The sequence below is a fragment of the Mizuhopecten yessoensis genome, unplaced genomic scaffold, assembly GCF_002113885.1.
Source record: "Mizuhopecten yessoensis strain PY_sf001 unplaced genomic scaffold, ASM211388v2 scaffold1689, whole genome shotgun sequence".
NCBI lineage: Eukaryota > Metazoa > Mollusca > Bivalvia > Pectinida > Pectinidae > Mizuhopecten > Mizuhopecten yessoensis.
Window position 1 is genome coordinate 753,783 of NW_018404172.1, and position 11,558 is coordinate 765,340.

An 11,558-nucleotide genomic window follows, 5' to 3' on the forward strand; every position below is an offset into this window, starting at 1 on the left:
TAGTCAATGGGGTCTGTCCTTGGAATGGACATACTAAAGTCCTTAAAAATGGTAGTTATTATCACTTTCTTCACGTTAACGTGATCTAAAACAAAACAAAACAAAAAGATGTAAATGGTGACGTGAATACGTTAACTACTATACGATCTGTACAGAGAAAACTCTTATTTTTGGTCTTTTCAGCATATTTTTATTTTTATTTCAACCGAATTCTCTCACCCTAAAAAAATGTTTGATAATTTTCGCAACAAAATTAATGTCCATGACAGCTATGAAACGCATTCTGTATACGCCACTTTATCACTAGCCTGACTGAATTATTATTGATAAATAGCTCTCTCATTAGCTTCAACTACATGATTTATTATTGATATAAAAATGAAAGGACAAATGCTATTGTGACAAAAAAATCCCAAAGAAGCAGTTAAATCGGGGTCGTCAGGCTATATTTTATGATTTATATTGTTTTGACCTCCTTCATGATATAAGAGATGATAAAGAGGATAGCTAACGAGAGATGATCACTCGTGATTGATATCATACAAACAAATCAGTTTCAAGTATAACATACGAGCCTAACCAAGTTGTCTTACCCCTGCGTACTAACAACGTTGAGCATCTTTTCAATTTCATATATCAGAATAAGTTCAGGTGAAATGGGAGTAATTTATTATTCGCCATCACGTGTTGTTAATCTTTTCAATCGAAACCTTAATAAAGACAACGTGACGTTATTTCACTTTGTGATTTACTATCTAAAAATAAACCATGGTTTGGGTGGGCGTGATCAAACCTATAACAGTAATGGAAATTGCATGTCTACATAAACAACAATACACAGGGTCAAACTTAATAGTCATAACACCAATACACAGGGTCAATATTAATAGTTATAACACCAATATACCGGGTAAAAATTAATAGTCATAACACCAATACACAGGGTCAAAACTTATCGTCATAACACCAATACACAGGGTCAAAATTAATAGACCTAACACCAATACACAGGGTCAAAATTAATAGTTATAACACCAATACACGGGGTCAAACTTAATAGTTATAACACCAATACACAGGGTCAAAACTTATAGTCATAACACCAATACACAGGGTCAAACTTAATAGTTATACCACCAATACACAGGGTCTAAACTAATTGTCATAAAACCACTACACAGGGTCAAACTTAATAGTCATAACATCAATACACAGGGTCAAAATTAATAGTGATAACACCAATACACGGGGTCAAACTTAACAGTTATAACACCAATACGCGGGGTCAAACTTAATAGTTATACCACCAATACACAGGGTCTAAACTAATTGTCATAAAACCACTACACAGGGTCAAACTTAATAGTCATAACAACAATATTCAGGGTCAAAACTAATAGACATAACACCAATACACAGGGTCAAAACTAATTGTCATAACACCAATACACAGGGTCAAACTTAATAGTCATAACAACAATACACAGGGTCAAAACTTATAGTCATAACACCAATACACAGGGTCAAACTTAATAGTCATAACAACAATACACAGGGCCAAAACTTATAGTCATAACACCAATACACAGAGTCAAAATTAATAGTCATAACACCAACACACAGGGTCAAAACGAATAGACATAACACCAATACACAGGGTCAAAATTAATAGTCATAACACCAACACACAGGGTCAAAACGAATAGACATAACACCAATACACAGGGTCAAAATTAATAGTCATACCACCAACACACGGGGTCAAACTTAATAGTTATAACACCAATACACAGGGTCAAATTTAATAGTCATAACACCAATACACAGGGTCAAAACTAATAGTCATAACACCAATACACAGGGTCAAAGCTTATAGTCATAACACCAATACACAGGGTCAAAGCTTATAGTCATAACACCAATACACAGGGTCAAACTTAATAGTCATAACACCAACACACGGGGTCAAACTTAATAGTTATAACACCAATACACAGGGTCAAATCTAATAGTCATAACACCAATACACAGGGTCAAAACTAATTGTCACAACACCAATACACAGGGTCAAAACTAATAGACATAACACCAATACACCGGGTCAAAACTAATAGTCATAACACCAATACACAGGGTCAAAACTAATTGTCACAACACCAATACACAGGGTCAAAACTAATAGTTATAACACCAACACACAGGGTTAAAACTTATAGTCATAACACCAATACACAGGGTCAAACTTAATAGTCATAACACCAAAACACAGGAACAAAATGAAAACCAGAAGAATTAGTCACAAGGAATATATTATGCCTCCAACAGCAATACGTAGAAGAAACTTCAAACATTTGTTTTACGCAACATGTGACAGCTGACAGCCGTCATGATTTGAGTTAGCAATAATTTTAAGACGTAGATATAAGAATAGAATTGCGTTTTCTATTATGATGCCTTTATCACCTGTCATTTTTCATTAAAAATAACTATCATTAAACGTAATACAGAGATAGTTTAATAGGATAAGGAATATTTTGATGTAATGATGATCTTTTTTTCTGACATTTTAATGTTTGAGATAATAAAACAGAATTGGATTTAAAAATCAAAGCTGAAGTCTTCTTAAAACAACTTGTCGAAAAGAACTGCAGTTATACAAAATAACTGCAGTCATACAAAAATAACTGCAGTCATACAAAAATAACTGTAGTTATCCAAAATAATTGCAGTTATACAAAATACTTGCAGTTATACAAAATAACTGCAGTTATACAAAAATAACTGCAGTTAGACAAAAATAACTATAGTTATAAAAAAAATACTATAATTATACAAAATAACTGTAGTTTTACAATAATAACTGCAGCTATACAAAAAAATGCACTCTTTAATCATGTTATTCCATTTAAGACTATATGTGAAAGGGAATGAATCATTTTAAGCATCAAATGACACCAAATGAGACAAGAGGAACAAATCGTTTTAATGGACAAGTACCTAAATAACTCAATATACATGTAAAAGTGAGTTTCTGCTGTAGTGCCAAAATATTACATAATTTGGTGAAGGGAAGTGCGCCGATACCATGAATTTATTTAATTGTAATGAATGCAATATAAACATGAATTGTAAACAAAATTAAGACGATGAAATCCACATTATGGTAAATACCTTGCTTCGATAGCATTGATCAGCAAAAGGAACAATATGTGATAGATAAGATCAATCTCACCAATCCATAATACAGAACGTTTTATATAAAACAAAATGTACAGATTCTTTAAAAACAGCACGTTTTTCACACGTTTGGGTTTTACTTAGAAATATTACTACTTGCTTACATATTAGTCTGTTTCGGAACGCATGTGTATATTTGGTTTTGATTTCCTTTTCTCATTACAAAATCCGATTGCTTTTGTGATTTTGGTACGGCCTAGGACCATGCCCAAAGCGTCAGTGTGATTTAAGGTTTGATGGATTAATGACAGGTCTGCCGTACAATCCATTTCATTGATTGCACTGGTCGTTGTTTGAACCAAAAAAAAAAAAGCAGCATTTTTATGATTCGTATATAATATAAGTATTTGTGTTAAACCAATAAGACAGGGCGTGCGGATGGGTAGAACAAGCATCATACACATACCTCCTTTATCAAATGCTTACGTACTGATCTAATAGCACAATCGTATACAATTTATAGTGTATATAACATGCATATCTAAAAACAGAGCAACGATTCGTTGGCGAAACTATTTCAGACAAGCTTTTTGATTTATCCTGCTGCTCTAAGTTACGTCGTAGAAATTATATATCAGTAAAGATAATTTTAATCAATGTTTAAAAATGAGTTTCCAACCTGTATATATTTCATTTGATTTCGCTAAATTCGTTTAATAAACTATTAGTAATTATTAGGGTTCAATATAATAGATTATTGTTTAATATAACATAAACGGGTATAATTTATTATGGTTCAATATAACATAAACTTTAAGTCATAATTATGGTTCAATATAACATAAACTTTAAGTCATAATTATGGTTCAATATAACATAAACTTTAAGTCATAATTATGGTTCAATATAACATGAACTGTTAGTTATAATTATGGTTCAATATAACATAAACTATCAGTTATAATTATGGTTCAATATAACATAAACTGTAAGTTATAATTAGGGTTCAATATAACATAAACTGTAAGGAATAATTATGGTTCATATAACATAAACTGTTAATTATAATTATGGTTCAATATAACATAAACTGTAAGTAATAATTATGGTTCATATAACATAAACTGTTAGTTATAATTATGGTTCAATATAACATAAACCTTAAGTTATAATTATGGTTTGATATAACTTAAACTTGTAAGTAATATTTATGGTTCATTGTATCATATACTGTTGGTAATAATTATGGTTCAATAAAACATGAACTGTTAGTAGTGCTTTCACAATACATACTGTAAGTAATGACTGTACTTTGATAAATAGATACTGGTAATTATAATCACTGTTAAGTTCAACATGTAATCGTACAATGTAGTAACGACCATGGTTTTATACAAACGATACAGGTGATAGTGATATAAGGAATGTTCGATTGTTCCCCGTCGGACTTCAGATACATTAAACGCGTATGACACATTTTGTTTTATTTTGAAGAGTGCGCCATCACTAAGGAAAACATCAGATTAAAAAATCTTCCAAATCAATTAGGTTTTCAACTTGAAAATATTGAATTTTCAATCTATTACATTTTCTGATTTTGGAAGCCAAGTTTCCTGTTTCAGAATAATTACATTTCCCATTACAGACAGACAGACAGACTAACATATTCTTTATTTCCTCTGGATAGAGATTTCAAAATAACACCAAACAATACAAATGATAATTACAGTTTCCGATTAAAAAATTGATCGGAATATTTAGTTTAAATCATATCAAGTCACATTCACCTGCAGTTTAAAGTGTTGAGTTCATGTCGGAGAGCAGCAGCTCAACTCCGTCCGCAACAACCAGCATCAAACTCTCCCACTCGTCATCAGCCAATTGGATGCGCGCACTACTTCCCATTAGAAAATCCGTTTGGTAATTGTCTTCAAGAAATGAAAACTTTACATTATCTCTGACATTTACTACATTTACAACCTTATCAAGGAAAGCATCGCGTGTAAGGTACAACACTGGACACAATTCCCATTACAAGGACATAGAGGATCGAGATCAGGTGTAAGGCTTGTGTGAAGGAATGCGCTATAAACTATGGCTCTGTTTAAACAATAATAATTCAAAAAACGTGTTTCAGACAAAACAATGCATTCCAGAAGGCTTAAGTTATATGAATTAATTTTGTTGCTTTTACAGGGCCGCTAGGAGGGTCATTAAAACATCTATATACCTCGTTATGATACACTGTTTGTACGGGACGGGGTGAAACCTTACATCACTGTACGGGACGGGGTGAAACCTTACATCACTGTACGGGACGGGGAGAAACCTTACATCACTGTACGGGACGGGGTGAAAACTTACATCACTGTACGGGACGGGGTGAAACCTTAGATCACTGTACGGGACGGGGTGAAACCTTACATCCCTGTACGGGACGGGGTGAAACCTTACATCACTGTCCGGGACGGGGTGAAACCTTACATCACTGTACGGGACGGGGTGAAACCTTACATCACTGCAGACAATATGTAATAAAAGAAATGGAGTGAGGGTTTCAAAGAGAGCACAACATCTTTTGGTCAACCTTGAAGAGCTTTTTCTCAAAACTTTTTCTCTTTTAAGCTTTTCCGCCCTGTAAACTACAATAGATCACAGCAAAAAAGGAATTGTGTCGTTCTGTTAATATAAGGGGTTTCTTTTCTTTTCAAAGAAAGGCGAAATATATGTTTCAAATGTATGGTTGCAAACGACATTTTGGAGATCAATAATTTGATTTTTTTGCGAAAAAAAGGAAAAATACACCACTACAAGTGCAAGCAAAAATGACATTGAAGCATTTCTCAGTTTAATTGCCCCAGTTTGACATATTTTGAGTTTCATTTCCAATTTGGTATACATTTTGTGTATTGTTTTTAATAACCTGACAATTTTTAGTTCCTAACGTAAATGTGTGAAATTCTGTTTTATTACATGTTATGTTTTAGTATAAGAGGGAATCGCGTTAGCTACGTACTTGCAATTTTTAAAGTTCATTCCGCCTAGCTTTCCTTTTGTTGTTTTACTTTGTATTGATATAATTGATTTGTCTGTTTTGAGTAATCCACGTTTGTTCTTTCCTGTGAACCACATGTTATACGCATTTCATATTGAAATATCGTTGTATAGGTGTATAGTAAAAGGACAGAAAAACGTATTGATCCTCAATCCTTATCAAAATAGTCCCGTTTATTTAGTGGAACCAGACGATCTGTGTAAATCTGCATTATAGTTTTATTGAATGATTGCTATCAGATCCATCAAATAGATTTTTTTTGGACGGTAAAAAGCCTTTGATTTCTAGGTCGCGTGGGAGTAGAAGGGATGACTTAATAAGCAATAGAAGCGTCCACCATATTGATGACTCTAAGCTGGAGCGTTACCTAGAAAGTTCGGCCCCTACTACGTATCGGATCATCGTAAGTATTGGGTCCTAATCGGACGGGCTATCATAGACGGCATCGCCGCGCCATCGTCTAATAATGGTCGCCAAATTAACTTATAGTATAAATGTCATAAGCGCTAGCCAGACATTGACGAGAACAAATGGCTGTAATTCCGGAACAATCTCGTGTATTGATCGCCCGATCGCGCTCCTAATTTGATGCCCATTCTACCTCCTTTACAGAAGATTTATTAACTTACACAAATCGGAAGAAAAACAACTAGAGAATTTAGTTTAATCATTTAGCTACTAGACGGCGCGCAGATTGTGTGCGAGCGGGCGCTTGATTGACGAGACTTCACATCATGTGGTAGGGAACAAACAAACGATCGTAACAACATTATCTATATACACGTTCTCCCGCCAAATCTATTTTAGGCGCGTGCAGGGAAATGTTGTTTGTTGAATAAAACAATACTTAAATATATAATTAATTATATTAGTTTGTTTGTATGCAAATCTAAATTGATTCAGGAGAAATTCATAACGTTAAAATGATAAAATGATTGTGCATCATTATTTCAACAAAATAAGAGGGACTTAATCTACATCAAGATAAACAGAGCTCAGATCACATCGACATAAGCAGATCATATCCACATTAAGAAAAGCAGGGCTCAATTCGCATGATTATGAACATAGCATAATACACTTCGAGAGAAATATAGCTGAATCCATAACACCAGCACAGCTCAATCAGTAATAATATAAGCTCCGTCCACAAAAATAAGCAAAGTTCATTCAACAGCAAGATTATCAGAGCTCAATCAACAACATGATACGCAATAAGCAACCCAAACGTAAATAATTTTACAGGGTGTTTTGTAAATTCAGAGCCTCGTATTTTTCAAAGTTCCTATCAGCCAATATTGAATTTAAGCCGCAAATAAGAGTCTTTCAGAACATTATGGTTTACGAAATTTCCTGGGCGGGGACATACATTTGTACACCTTTCTCCCTCCAGGTCTACTACATTTATCATTGCAATCAATGCAATTGAAATTAACAAGTCAGCACTGGATGATAAAGTCAAAGTTTTTCAGCACGATAACCAAAGGAACCAGAGAATAATCCATAGTGGATCCCTTATAGTCAAATGATTGTTTGCAAGTTTTTTTGAAAAGTATACGCTAGATGCATTATACATATTAAGTATCGCACCGGAAATGTACTGTTTGTGATAATTTCGCCACCTAGTAAGACGTCTGGCTATGCTCTGGAATGTGACCATTGTTTAAGTGGTACCCCGCTAGGAATTTCCTATTGCATAGAAAGCATATCTGAGTGGACACCCATTTATCAACGTTACTGATTGGTCAACACTTTCCGATGCAATAACGCCATTAGATATGTCTGCTAATAGACATGTCTGCTCAGGGGTCCTGCTGTGGTGTCATTTATAGGGTAAAACTGCCATTTTTACGTCGTACACGGAATGTGATTACATACTAGTACTATCTTTTAGTTTGCCGCACTAGGAACATTTTTCATATCGTCACCAGCACACAATTCCTCTAGTCAAACATTACTCCTTGTCAAAGCATGTTCGACAGATGTCACTCCTTACTTTAAAATGTCAGTGTATTACGTTATCATGTAACACACTACATGTATTACAATAATCTATAAATATACCTGACTTTCATTCTCCTGTTCAGTTGTTCAGTAGATGATCACGTGTCGCAGTACATCCATGGACAAGTCTATTATACTTGTATATTTTATCTATTGAGAGATTGCAGACGTATCGATTTACATTAACATTAAAATCGAAACCTAAAGAAATATTAAAAAATCTGTACCGATATTCAAATTAAATAATAAATCGACATTAATAAACGCTTGGTTGGATCTGATGATATACGACAAGAAAGGAAAGCTCTTGATGTCGAAAAATCGACCCCACCTAACTTTATTCCGTCAAACATCACATTTCTAGTTAATGTACGAAATAATGTTTCGTACTTTTATTTTGAAAACCTTCTATATGATCGCAAAATGTATTCTCCTTCCGCGGACATTATCTCCATTTCCTCCAAAAACACACGCCATTTCCTAGTTTCAAAGTTGTTCGCAGTCATAGAGCCACCTTTTATATATTATTGGGGTAGACGTCAGCCNCCCCCCCAAAAAAAAATATCCAGCCAATCAATGCTACATGTTTCGGCACGTGGCTGACATCAAGAAAGTTAGGTGGGGTCGATTTTTCGACATTGAGACGTTTCCTCCCTTCTCGTATTTACTGAAACTCGATGTTTACCCCTAAAACATATAAAATTACTTTGAACATCTTAGTTTAGGTCAAAATATAGCTGTAACATTTGTTCATGTCCCTGTGGACGATACTGCAGACAATACTCAAACTGATATCATGGAGTAAAATGATCTCGTTTTATTTTTCAGTAATAACTTAAAGCACTGTAGCATCATTCTGTTCTATTCACATTAGCGCTGCAACCAACTTTATAAACATTACCAGCAGAAATACATTTCATTTGAGTATGAAAGCAAAAACTCTCGTGAAGTAACACGTGGTTAACTTACGACGTCAAGGATTATCCTTGCTCAATGAGAGTCCTGTCGCTTCGTTTAGAATAACATCAAAACATGCCTTTGCGTCAAACACTCAAATGACTACGGTTAATCATTGGCGCCAATTTTATTTTCATCAGACTTTTTCGCCAATGTCGTTTGAAGGACGACCCAAAAACAAAACGCAGTAAATAGATGAATAATTTAAGAACAAATACATAAACTTAAACAATTGTTCTATATTAAAAATGTAAATATATGGATTGAACGGTGTTATTCAAATTTCATGTCGGTATGAACGCAAATCGGTTCCATCCCTAGCGGGCTTCATGCAATATGAATGTAACCGATTTGCGTTCATACCGGCATGAAGATTAAGAAAACGTCATTCAATCCCTATAACATACTTTGTTCTAAGACAAAGATTTATATATCGGAATATAACGGAACTTTTGTAAAGTCAATTTATCGCACTTAGCGTGCAATGCAATATAGGGGATAGCGTCACTCGGACGCTGGTCAATGTCTGACCAGGCAAGCTTCCGACAAACAGCATCATGTTGGTAGTTAATCAGTTTGTCCAGATGTATTAGAGGTTTCAAATATCATGTTGATGTTGTTTGGTATTGCCTTCCTCACAAATCTCCCAGAGGCCGCCATTTATAGACACAGGGACCCGAACGATTTGTCACTTATCCCAATCTACCGCCATCTGGTCAGGCTATGCTACCTTTTCATGCAGTCTAACTTAATCATACATCCACTTTATCATTTGTTTATTCTTAATGCAAGTTTAAGCACGGACGCTTGTTACTTTATTCAGCTAGTTAGCTTTGTTTTGAAAGTCAGCTAATGTGATAGTTAGTTTGTAAGATTTGTCGTGAATGGTGAAATGTACATTGTACCTTAGTAAGAGCGGTGGTAGTTTGATTTGCAAGGTGTTGCGGTAGTTAGAGTTTTAGTGTGATACTTACATGTAGTACGTTAGTGTGGTAATCAGATTGTTGGTGATAGCTAGTATGTTAATGTTATAGTTAAGGTAATTTGTTACTGTGGAAGTTATCCAGATAGTATGCTAGCGAACTTATATGGTTGTATGTTTGATAAGGTTTCAAGGAAATGTGCATAAATTACAAATGTAATAAAAGTATATCCAGTGTCCACTGATCACATGTTTTATGCAAATCTACCATAACATATACTTTTTTAAGATATCAGAATTTTTGGAAAGAACATTCAATCCATAGCATGGGATAAAAATAATGACAGTCGACATTGGTTTTCATTTTGTTGAGTGTTAGTACCACTGATGAAACCTGTATGGACACAATTGTTTACTTTCATTGTTCTGCATCGCCTTACCCAGAGACATATGTACAATGTAGTATATACGTCACTGTCTTACTTAAGTCTTGAATAGGCACTTCCTTACGTCGTATGCCTTGGAAATATGTTCCTTTCAGATTTTCCGTGTTCACAGCACCTTATTCTTACAAACAGCTGATATTCTTGTTTTTTCCAATTTGTTTTAATTAAGGTCTTATGTTTGATAATCAATGCACATCTCACTTGTACTATACATACAATGTATGCATGAATAGTGTATACTCGTAGACGGCGTGACCCCTCTTTGACCACCACCTGTCAACAAATGGCAGGAGCACGCGGGTTGTTTACTCTATCAAGGGAACAGTCAACATGACACAATGCTAATAACTTCTTACATAGGGCTAACACGCATGTGAATAATATTTCTAACATAGGGCTAACACGCGAGCGCACTAGACTTCCGCATAATTGAATTAATTATACTTTTAACAAAAGAATAACAGCAGTAATTAGCGCCATTTACTTGCTCATAGCGACGTGATGTATCAAGGTCCGGAACAGCACTGGCATATTGGACCTTCCCATCCAAAAGAGTTCAGTATCTATATAGAGTTTAGTGGGGACTTTAGTGAAATTGAGAAATCCTAAAGGAACTAGTACTACAACACAGGTACAAACACTGAAACACGGCAACATATTATCTCTTAACTAGACATACACAAACTGTCATTTCATATCGGAACTTCCTTAAATTGCACAGATTTTCACAACTGATCTTATTTGACTTACCGAATTTATAATGTTCACTGTAGCATCCTATTTATAATGTTCACTGTAGCGTCCTATTTATAATGTTCACTGTAGCGTCCTATTGTCCCCTTACAATACGAATGGGTTACAATACGGTGTCTGATAGAGACAGAATATCAACGATTCGAGTAGTTGTACAAGAAGGCGATGGTGTAAACATTCGGGCGCCTTATATGGTGTGTTCTGTGTATCGTGACATCTTAACAGATGTTTTCTTTACTTAAAT